The sequence below is a fragment of the Oncorhynchus keta genome, chromosome 14 (genome assembly GCF_023373465.1).
Source record: "Oncorhynchus keta strain PuntledgeMale-10-30-2019 chromosome 14, Oket_V2, whole genome shotgun sequence".
NCBI lineage: Eukaryota > Metazoa > Chordata > Actinopteri > Salmoniformes > Salmonidae > Oncorhynchus > Oncorhynchus keta.
In genome coordinates, this window is record NC_068434.1 from 26,966,174 (window position 1) to 26,978,271 (window position 12,098).

Below are 12,098 nucleotides of genomic sequence, written 5' to 3' on the forward strand. Positions count from 1 at the left end.
CTATCCAATGCTCTTTTTATTGATGCTATCAAATGCTCTTTTTATTGATGCTATCCAATGCTCTTTTTATTGATGCTATCCAATGCTCTTTTTATTGATGCTATCCAATGCTCTTTTTATTGATGCTATCCAATGCTCTTTTTATTGATGCTATCCAATGCTCTTTTTATTGATGCTATCAAATGCTCTTTTTATTGATGCTATCCAATGCTCTTTTTATTGATGCTATCCAATGCTCTTTTTATTGATGCTATCCAATGCTCTTTTTATTGATGCTATCCAATGCTCTTTTTATTGATGCTATCCAATGCTCTTTTTATTGATGCTATCAAATGCTCTTTTTATTGATGCTATCAAATGCTCTTTTTATTGATGCTATCAAATGCTCTTTTTATTGATGCTATCCAATGCTCTTTTTATTGATGCTATCAAATGCTCTTTTTATTGATGCTATCCAATGCTCTTTTTATTGATGCTATCCAATGCTCTTTTTATTGATGCTATCCAATGCTCTTTTTATTGATGCTATCCAATGCTCTTTTTATTGATGCTATCCAATGCTCTTTTTATTGATGCTATCAAATGCTCTTTTTATTGATGCTATCAAATGCTCTTTTTATTGATGCTATCAAATGCTCTTTTTATTGATGCTATCCAATGCTCTTTTTATTGATGCTATCAAATGCTCTTTTTATTGATGCTATCCAATGCTCTTTTTATTGATGCTATCCAATGCTCTTTTTATTGATGCTATCCAATGCTCTTTTTATTGATGCTATCCAATGCTCTTTTTATTGATGCTATCCAATGCTCTTTTGAGTTCATTGCGAGAGATGTGTGCTCCCAGCGAAGTGGCTCCCTCTGTTTTGAGAAGAAGAGTTGTTCATTTTTTAGAAAGGACTTAGTCTGGCTTTGTCTGGATTTACAATCAGAGGAGTACAGTTATTTATAGAAGCAGGAGAATCTTTGATTCATTTGGGTTCTGATAGTAATTCCCCTTTTTCAGACTCAATGGTTGCTTTAACATCTACAGTCATTACTGCTTAGCTTGGTGGCCAGTGTTGTTGCATTATTTTTAATAAAACCTTTGGTGGCATCCCATAGAATCCGGTGGTCATCGACTGAATATTTATTTATCATTGATTTTAGTTCAATTTCAAAATTATCACAGATTGTAGGATTTTGTAGCAATGAAATGTTGAAACACCATCTTGTGGCTTTTTAAGAGATTCTGAAATGTGAAGTTGGCAGTAGTACGTGTGGGGGTCAGACAAGCTCATTTGTCGAATTTCAATTTTCTTAAATAAAGAAAATAGAGGGGTAGATAACAGTATGAAATCAATTCGTGAGAATAATTTACGCCTGTTTGGGGAGAAAGTGTACTCTTTTGCTTTAGGATTATGTGGTCTCCAGGCATCAATGAGGTTGTAATCAGAGAGTATATTCTGGAGAGCCTTGGTTGCGTGTGGATTGTAGTTGGTCTTATTAGATTGGTTCCGCATGTCTAAAAATAATCATGTCTGTCCCAATAACCAGACGGAATTCAGTTCATTCTCTTCAATATGCTGTTTAGAGAATCAAAAAGCGTAGGATCATATGAATTTGTGATGTACACATTCATATTTTATTTCCAATGTGGATACATTTAAGGAAATTGATTCTGCCTTCCTGGTCTTCACCTTACCCAAGATGATAATTTTGAGTTTTCTTATGTATCATTATGATTACACCTTTAGTTTTGTTTGGGGCTCTAGTCTATGTGAGTGTCACTCCCTGATGTGTTTCACCTGTCCTTGTGATTGTCTCCACCCCCCTCCAGGTGTCGCCCATCTTCCCCTTTATCCCCTGTTAATTTATTATACGTTTTTGTGTTTTATTTACGTTTATGTTTTAATTTATTATATGTTTTTGTTCTCAGCTCCTGCTTTTTAAAATATCTCTTTTTTATCGCCCTCCTGAGCCTGCCTGCCATCTGGTACCGTTGCCCCACCTCTGGTTTACTGACCCCTGCCTGCCTTGACCTGTCTATTACCTGACCCTGTTGGAATATTAAACCATTGTCAATTTGAAGTGTCTGCATCTGGGTCTTACCTTGATTCCTGATAGTGAGTCATTTTGGAGCAGGTGTGTTTCTTAGGGCATTGCTGTATCAACATGGTTTATTACTAGGATATGAAGACAGCTGGAATGTTTAATTGGATTGTTTAGGCCCTTAAAATACCAAGAGAGAAGCCCTATTGTTGCCATTGTTTTTGAAAAAATAATAATAATGATTCATTATGTAATTGTCATCTTTAGTGTTGATAAGTGTCACGTTCTGACCTTAGTTCTTTTATTATGTCTTTGTTTTAGTATGGTCAGGGCGTGAGTTGGGTGGGTTGTCTATGTTAGTTTTTCTATGATTTGCTATTTCTGTGTTTGGCCTGGTATGGTTCTCAATCAGAGGCAGCTGTCAATCGTTGTCCCTGATTGAGAGCCATATTTAGGTATCCTGTTTTCTATTGTGTTTCTTGGGTGATTGTTTTCTGGCTTTGTGTGTCTGCACCAGACAGAACTGTTCCGGTTGTTTTCTTGTCTTTGTGTGTCTGCACCAGACAGAACTGTTCCGGTTGTTTTCTTGTCTTTGTGTGTCTGCACCAGACAGAACTGTTCCGGTTGTTTTCTGGGTTTGTGTGTCTGCACCAGACAGAACTGTTCCGGTTGTTTTCTTGTCTTTGTGTGTCTGCACCAGACAGAACTGTTTCGGTTGTTTTCTTGTCTTTGTGTGTCTGCACCAGACAGAACTGTTCCGGTTGTTTTCTTGTCTTTGTGTGTCTGCACCAGACAGAACTGTTTCGGTTGTTTTCTTGTCTTTGTGTGTCTGCACCAGACAGAACTGTTTCCGTTGTTTTCTTGTCTTTGTGTGTCTGCACCAGACAGAACTGTTCGGTTGTTTTGTTGTTTTCTTGTCTTTGTGTGTCTGCACCAGACAGAACTGTTTCGGTTGTTTTCTTGTCTTTGTGTGTCTGCACCAGACAGAACTGTTTCGGTTGTTTTCTTGTCTTTGTGTGTCTGCACCAGACAGAACTGTTCCGGTTGTTTTGTTGTTTTCTTGTCTTTGTGTGTCTGCACCAGACAGAACTGTTCCGGTTGTTTTCTTTGTTTTGTTATTCAGTGTTCAGTTTACATTAAAAAGATGAACACGTACCACGCTGCGCATCGGTCCTCACCTTCTTCCCAAGACAGCCGTTACAATAAGCCCATGGATGTGAAACAAAAAGGATGCATCAACTAGCACTGGTTACTAATATGACTAGGATTATTCCTTTGGCTGCTGAACAATAAAATAAGTTGATTTGAAAACCAATAGAACATAAGAAATGTTGGTTTCAATGGCATATTAAGTGTTTATACAATAATTACCTCAACATTTCTATTGTCATATTTTGGCTAAGCTAAGTTTATGGTTAAATTGTTTAATATTGCTGACCGCCTCCACCCAGATTCAAAGTGGGTGATGTGTGGTGTGCAACAGACAGTCCTTCCCTCCCAGGTCTTGTCACCATTTCATCAGAACAAAGTGCCTCGAGTATGTTGACAGAATCAAGCCTTTAAACGTTAATGTTAATTATCCTTCATTATATTTGCCAAACATGACTGTCGTTCAGCCTATACAATGTCTCTATGTAATTAAGTCTCATTAAAGTTTGGCTTCATTTTCTGGCGCCTCCATGTCAGCATCGGTTTGGAGATGAGGATGTAATCAATATGCATACCACCTACTCTTAGACATGTAGGCTTTTTTTTACAGTGCATTCAGACCCATTTACTTTTTCCACATTCTATTAAGTTACAGCCTTATTCTAAAATTGATTAAAAAACATGTTTTCATCCATCTACACACAATACCCCCAAAATGACTCAACGAAAACAGGTTTTTAGAAATGTTTGCAAAAAAAAAGACCCTTTGCTATGAGTCTCAAAATTGAGTACAGGTGCTTCCTGTTTCCACTGATCATCCTTGAGATGTTTCTATAACTTGATTGGAGTCCACCTGTGGTAAATTCAATTGACTGGACATGATTTGGAAAGGCACACACCTGTCTATATAAGGTCCCACAGTTGACAGTGCACGTCAGAGCAAAAACCAAGCCATGAGATCAAAGGAATTTTCCATAGAGCTCTGAGACAGGGTTGTGTCACGGCACAGATCTGGGGAAGGGTACCAAAATATGTTTGCAGCATTGAAGATCCCCATGAACACAGTGGCCTCCATCATTCTTAAATGGAAGAATTTTGGAACCACCAACACTCTCCCTAGAGCTGTTCGCCCGGCCAAACTGAGCAATCGGGGGAGAAGGGCCTTGGTCAGGGAGGTGACCATGAACCCGATGGTCACTCTAACAGAGCTCCAAAGTTCTTCTGTGGAGATGGGAGAACCTTCCAGAAGGACAACTCAGCCTTGTCTCAGGATGGTAAGTTGGTGGTTGAAGAGATCCCTCTAGTGGTGTGGGGGCTGTGCTTTGGCAAAGTGGGTGGGGTTATATCCTCCCTGTTTGGCCCTGTCCAGGGGTGTCCTAGGATGGGGCCACAGTGTCTCCTGACCCCTCCTGTCTCAGCCTCCAGTATTTATGTTGCAGTAGTTTATGTGTCGGGGGGCTAGGGTCAGTTTGTTATATCTGGAGTACTTCTCCTGTCCTATTCGGTGTCCTGTGTGAATTTAAGTGTGCTCTCTCTAATTCTCTCTTTCTCTCTTTCTTTCTCTCTCTCTCTCGGAGGACCTGAGCCCTAGGACCATGCCTCAGGACTACCTGACATGATGACTCCTTGCTGTCCCCAGTCCACCTGGCCGTGCTGCTGCTCCAGTTTCAACTGTTCTGCCTTATTATTATTGGACCATGCTGGTCATTTATGAACATTTGAACATCTTGGCCATGTTCTGTTATAATCTCCCCCCGGCACAGCCAGAAGAGGACTGGCCACCCCACATAGCCTGGTTCCTCTCTAGATTTCTTCCTAGGTTTTGGTCTTTCTAGGGAGTTTTTCCTAGCCACCGTGCTTCCACACCTGCATTGCTTGCTGTTTGGGGTTTTAGGCTGGGTTTCTGTACAGCACTTTGAGATATCAGCTGATGTACGAAGGGCTATATAAATACATTTGATTTGATTTGACAACCATCTCTGCAGCACTCCACCAATCAGGCATTTATGGTCGAGTGGCCAAACCAAAGCCACTCCTCAGTAAAAAGCACAACAGCCCGCTTGGAGTTTGCCAAAAGGCACCTAAAGGACTCTCAGACCATGAAAAACAAGATTATCTGGTCTGACGAAACCAAGATTGAACTCTTTGGCCTGAATGACAAGTGTCATGTCTGGAGGAAACCTGGCACCATCCCTATGGTGAAGCATGTTAGTGGCAGAATCATACTGTGGGATGTTTTTCAACGGCATGGACCGGGAAACTAGTCAGGATCAAGGGAAAGATGAAAGGAACAAAGTAAAGAGAAATCCTTGATTAAAATCTGCTCCAGAGCCCTCAGGATCTCAGACCTGGGCAAGGGTTCACCTTCCAACAGGACAACAACCCTAAGCACACACCCAAAACAAAGCAGGAGGGGCTTCGGGACAAGTCTCTGAATGTCTTTGATTGGTCCAGCCGGAGCCCGGATATGAACCTGTAAATAGCTGTGCAGCGACACTCCCCATCCAACCTGACAGAGCTTGAGAGGATCTGTAGAGAAGAATGGGAGAAAATCCCCAAATACAGGTGTGCCAAGCTTGTAGCGTCATACCCAAGAAAACTCAAGGCTATAATTGCTTCAACAAAGTACTGAGTAAATGGTCTGAATAATTATGTAAATGTGATATTTCAGAATTACATTTTTTATAAATTTGCAACAATTTAAAAAAAAATTGGTGTTGATTGAGACAAAAACATTTTTTTAAATGCATCTTATAATAAGGCTGGTACATAACAAATTGTTGAAAAAGTAAAGGGGTTTGAATACTTTCCGAAATATTATTCCAATGTTGGCCTCTCTGGTCCAATTCTGATCGAAGTAATTGTTTGATATTGTGATTGTTGTGTTGTCCTTTTTATTTTATTTTTTACTGAAGTCTATATTCTTCTTGTCTGACATTTTTTCTTTTACTTGTCCAGGACAAGAAGACAAACGTTAATGTCGAGCTTTAACCACCGCTTTAAACACCTTTTGTGTGACTAATAGTCTATTGAGTTGACACTCATGCATTTAAGGCATTATTTGGTTTCCACAGTACATCAATGTTTGTGGACTGACTTTGAGGACCTTTCTAAGTACACCATTGGTAGCTATTTGCACTTAAATGGTAATTAGTTGTTGACATTTGGTACCTAAAAGTTTCAAAAACCTAACGTGCGTATTCCGAACGTACATTCTTATACTAAATCACACTGTGAAAGGGCTAGCTGTGTAAAACAGATGAGCCAAAGGTAACACAGTAAACAAAAACATTCCCTTGCTGACCTATTCTCTGTTCCAGCAGAACGGGCAGGATGTGAGAAAGTCAAAGGAAGCGGGCGTTCAACACAACAGGTGAATCACTGATTAAAGATCAGTGTGGACGAGCTCGTCGCATGCAAGGCTAAAAGCTGTAGGGCCTAAGGGAAGTGCTCAGCTCAGCCAGCTAGATGCTATGGAGAAGATGTCAACACGGTACGGGACACAATAAGCATACAAATATGCTGCCATCACTTTGCCTTGTCCCACAGACATGATTTGGGAGAAATATGTTTACAAGTCAGTTAAAACTTCTTTAAACACTTCCACACTCAGATACAGGATAGTGCACACTTGTAAACAAGCCAGCTCTGTGGTAGGCCTATGGTCAGGCCTGGATCTTCTCTACAGAGAGAGGGAGTGGGGGTGTTTTGGTGATAGAGGGGAAGTATCAGAAAGGGTCTCCCAAGCCCGAAACCTCCAGCTCTGCCCAGTGGTCTCCAAACATTAAAACCACATGCACTATCCAGAGCAGTGAGGTGCATTGTGAATTAAATGTCTTAGATGGTACATTTAAAAAGTGCCAGTGTCGTCCATCATGGAGTCAGTTTGACTTACTGCTCCTCATACATCATTCTGCTCTACTCACAACCAGCTCTCCGTTTCAGACTTCAACAAGTGGGTCAAACTGAATGGATAGTATGCAGCCACACTAGTGTTATGTGTGTACATTGTGCGAAAAGCAAAGCCTAAAATGATCACATGTATGCTACATTCCCAGGATTCACGGTTGGGCAGTCTGAAAAGAGAGAGACATTGTTTGTGTAGAAACCACAGTGACGTCTCCACTGGTTGAAAACAACCTCCCTGCTGGCGGACTGAGCCAGGACGGCATTGCAGTGGTTTGTTTACATTGAGAGCTATTCCAGACTGCACATGCATGGGCATACACACACACATACACACACACACATACACACACACTCAAATATGCACTCAAATACAAGCCTTTATTTGCTCTTCTTACAGACAGATAAAAGCCCCAAAATGTATTTCTCTGCTATTCTGTCTCTCTCACAAGCACACACACCTGTGCTGTGTTCCAGTTCCACCTCCACACAGCTAGCTTGGCACTGGGCTGTGAGTAGAGAGAATGAGCCAGCTCAGTGAGAATGCTGCAGAGAGTGTGAGTCTGTGTGTGTGTGTGTCTGTCTCTGTGTGTGTGTCAGTCTCTCTCTCTCTCTGTGTGTGTGTGTGTGTGTGTGTGTGTGTGTGTGTGTGTGTGTGTGTGTGTGTGTGTGTGTGTGTGTGTGTGTGTGTGTGTGTGTGTGTGTGTGTGTGTGTGTGTGTGTGTGTGTGTGTGTGTGTGTGTGTGTGCGTGCGTGCGTGCCAGGGGCTATGAGGTGGGGAGCAGGATGTGAGTGATTGCACTGAGAGCGCAGGAGGAGGGATGATGGAGCACACAGGGATGAATCACTAGCAGGCTGCCTGGTTTCACAGTTTCACCCGCCCCCCTCCCTCCGTCCTCCTGTCTGAGACAATGTGAAGCCTCCCCAGGGTTACCCCCCATCCCACCCCCTGGTTCCCCGGTTTGGAACCCAAGTGCAAAGGTCCTATCCTGTATCAAAACCCGCTACTCCAGATTCTAGACCAAAACCTCCCCCATCATATCCTACATAATGTAGTCAAAGACACGGCCTCCATCCACAGTCTGTAGCCAGGGAATGAGCTACTCCAAATAGGTTAACAAGTTCTAAAGCTTTCCCAATGTTCAGTTGCTCCCTCAAGCTGCTGGTATACAGTAGAGGTCTTCATGGGCCCAACAGGCCCCAGTTCTTTAAATACGCAAAAAAAATGGTTTTGTTTCATTTTGTAGAGACATTTCCATTGGCTATATTAAGTTCGACCTGTCTTTTACATTTGTTTTAGATAGTTTAAAAGTAGGCCTGTTGTAAAATAATCACCATCAGCCTACTGCTGTCATTTGTTTGGTAGGCCTACAGTAAGCACTTGCCTTTGTTGGTAATTGCTGTAATATAAGCCGGTTCAATTTTTGTGAAGGTTTAAACCAGTTCTTTAAATATGCATCAAGTGATTTGTTTCATTCTGTTGAGTTATTCTCTTTGGCCAAATAAAGTTCAAAGTCAACTGTAATGTTGTATTCCTGCCGGTCAACTACAGGGCTACTCGCACTCAAATCATGAAAATACATTTTTTTAAAGATTTAACGTCACAATATGGAAACCTGTTTGTATTTTCCCTATAAACAATGACTTGACTTACTTTTGATATTACCCTAATAAAGTCAAAACACTTTTGTGAAGGTTTGGTGTGGTATATTAGGCTTATGAAGGCAGTGCGCCAGCGCTCCAACTATTTCCGACAGTTGAACTTGAGGAACAATGTTTTAGACCTACCAGAGTAACTCCATTAAAACAATATAATGCTTATCTTTATAAAAAGATAAGACATTACATACTTCTGTCCAAACATAACATTATGCACACAGCACTCATACCTAAGTATGATGGCCACAAAACATGCTCATCCTCTGTGTCTTATAGATCAAATCTCTTCTGTAATTTTTTTTAAATATGGGGATCATTGGGATGTGCTCTTTTGAAAAGGGAGTACCTGTATGACGACATGATGATGCTCCCAAAGACACACCTGCCACAGTGAACTCCTGACTACTCCCACAGCACGGCCCACACTTCCTGCCACAGTGAACTCCTGACTACACCCACAGCACGGCCCACACTTCCTGCCACATTGAACTCCTGACTACTCCCACAGCACGGCCCACACTTCCTGCCACAGTGAACTCCTGACTACTCCCACAGCACGGCCCACACTTCCTGCCACAGTGAACTCCTGACTACTCCCACAGCACGGCCCACACTTCCTGCCACAGTGAACTCCTGACTACTCCCACAGCACGGCCCACACTTCCTGCCACAGTGAACTCCTGACTACACCCACAGATTGGCCCACACTTCCTGCCACATTGAACTCCTGACTACTCCCACAGCACGGCCCACACTTCCTGCCACATTGAACTCCTGACTACACCCACAGCACGGCCCACACTTCCTGCCACATTGAACTCCTGACTACACCCACAGCACGGCCCACACTTCCTGCCACATTGAACTCCTGACTACTCCCACAGCACGGCCCACACTTCCTGCCACAGTGAACTCCTGACTACTCCCACAGCACGGCCCACACTTCCTGCCACAGTGAACTCCTGACTACTCCCACAGCACGGCCCACACTTCCTGCCACATTGAACTCCTGACTATTCCCACAGCACGGCCCACACTTCCTGCCACAGTGAACTCCTGACTACTCCCACAGCACGGCCCACACTTCCTGCCACAGTGAACTCCTGACTACTCCCACAGCACGGCCCACACTTCCTGCCACAGTGAACTCCTGACTACTCCCACACTTCCTGCCACAGTGAACTCCTGACTACTCCCACAGCACGGCCCACACTTCCTGCCACAGTGAACTCCTGACTACTCCCACAGCACGGCCCACACTTCCTGCCACAGTGAACTCCTGACTACTCCCACAGCACGGCCCACACTTCCTGCCACAGTGAACTCCTGACTACTCCCACAGCACGGCCCACACTTCCTGCTACAGTGAACTCCTGACTACTCCCACAGCACGGCCCACACTTCCTGCCACAGCTCCACTCCATCACAATAACACTAAGATGAAAACAGCCATAAGAAAACAAGATAACATGTGTGCAAGCTTAAAATGCATTCAATTAATTACACATTATAGATCTTAGACAACAAAGCAAAGCATAGATTTATGATAGTTTTATAAAGACCTAAAAAACATAATTCATGATTTCCTGGGCATCTGCTGTAATTACCATGGAGAGCTGCTGAACCATCAAAGACTCAATCAACTTCCCCAGACACACACTCCCTCCTCTGCAGCATTGTGTATTTGTGCTCTGATTTCCCTCTTGGCAGGGTTGATGTTGGTAAAGAGTAACTGGGGAACCTTCAACAAGGGTTCCATTCTTCATCCTGCTGGGCTGTGATGACTATCCTGTTGGTTAGACTGAGCTCGGGTCTGCTGTAGCTCCATACTCATATAGTTACTGGGAGTCATACAGCATCCCCACCCAGTCCTGAAATATACAGGGCAAGACATTCTTACGAGCACACACACACACACACACACACACACACACACACACACACACACACACACACACACACACACACACACACACACACACACACACACACACACACACACACACACACACACACACACACACACACACACACACACACACACACACACAAACACACAAATACACACACACAATTTGAAGAGAAAATAGGTTGTGTCAAACTGTCAGGTGCTGGCATAAGATGCTAAATGCAAAAGCATATTCAAACTGAACACTAAATGTTTCCAAAGGACTAGCATTACTGTTGGAACACTTATTTTATCAATGTCATCATACAAATACTGTACTTACTCCACTAAATACATTTGTGTTGTTTCTCCATCTCCACCCATCTATAGGCCTACAGAGTCCAATCTCACCATGCTGCTGCTATACATTTGTGACTTGTACACTGTGTATTTACAATCATTGTGGCACTAATCTATCTCCATACGTCTGTGAGAAGAGTGGATAGGCATTTCCATTGAATAATATACACTCCCTTCTAATCTGACTCTAGGGGACTGGCCAGTGTTTAATGGCATTCTTGATATTTGCTCCACAGTAGTAGAGAACAGCAACAGAACTCAAAAACGTATGGTATAGTATATAATGTACTGTATAATAACAACAACAACAGCCTAACGAACAACCCAAATGACCTGTACACTGAGTGTACAAAACATTAAAAACACCTTTTGCCCTCAGAACAGCCTCAATTATTCAGGGCATGGACTCTACAAGGTGTCGAAAGCGTTCCACAGGTATGCTGGCCCTTGTTGACTCCAATGCTTCCCACAGTTGTGGCAAGTTGTCTGGATGTCCTTTGGGTGGTGGACCATTCTTGATACACATGGGAAACTGTTGAGCGTGAAAAACCCAGCAGCTTCGCAGTTCTTGACACAAACCAGTATGCCTAGCACCTACTACCATAAGACACCTAAATATTTTGTCATGCCCATTCACCTTCTGAATGGCACACATACACAATCCATGTTTCAATTGTCTCACGGCTTAAAATTCCTTCTTTAACCTGTCTCCTCCCCTTCATCTACACTGATTGAAGTGGATTTAACAAGTGACATCAATTTGGGATTATAGCTTTCACCCGGATTCACCTGGTCAGTCTATGTCATGGAAAGAGTTCATAATATTGTATAGACTCAGTATACATTAGATTGCCACAAGAGTTTTAAATGACAGTTCATTATACATTTTAGAGGCATGAAGTTAACATAACACAATTGATTTGGGCCAAATTGAAAGATCAATGTTTTTTTTGTAGTAAATTCCATGGCTTATTGTAGCATATATGCTATTCATTCAACACATTATCTCTCTATTGTATAGCTACACTCGCAATATTCCCACTTTCCATGACTTACTAAGTTATTAAGCAATAAGGCACGACGTGGTGTGGTATACCAATGTACT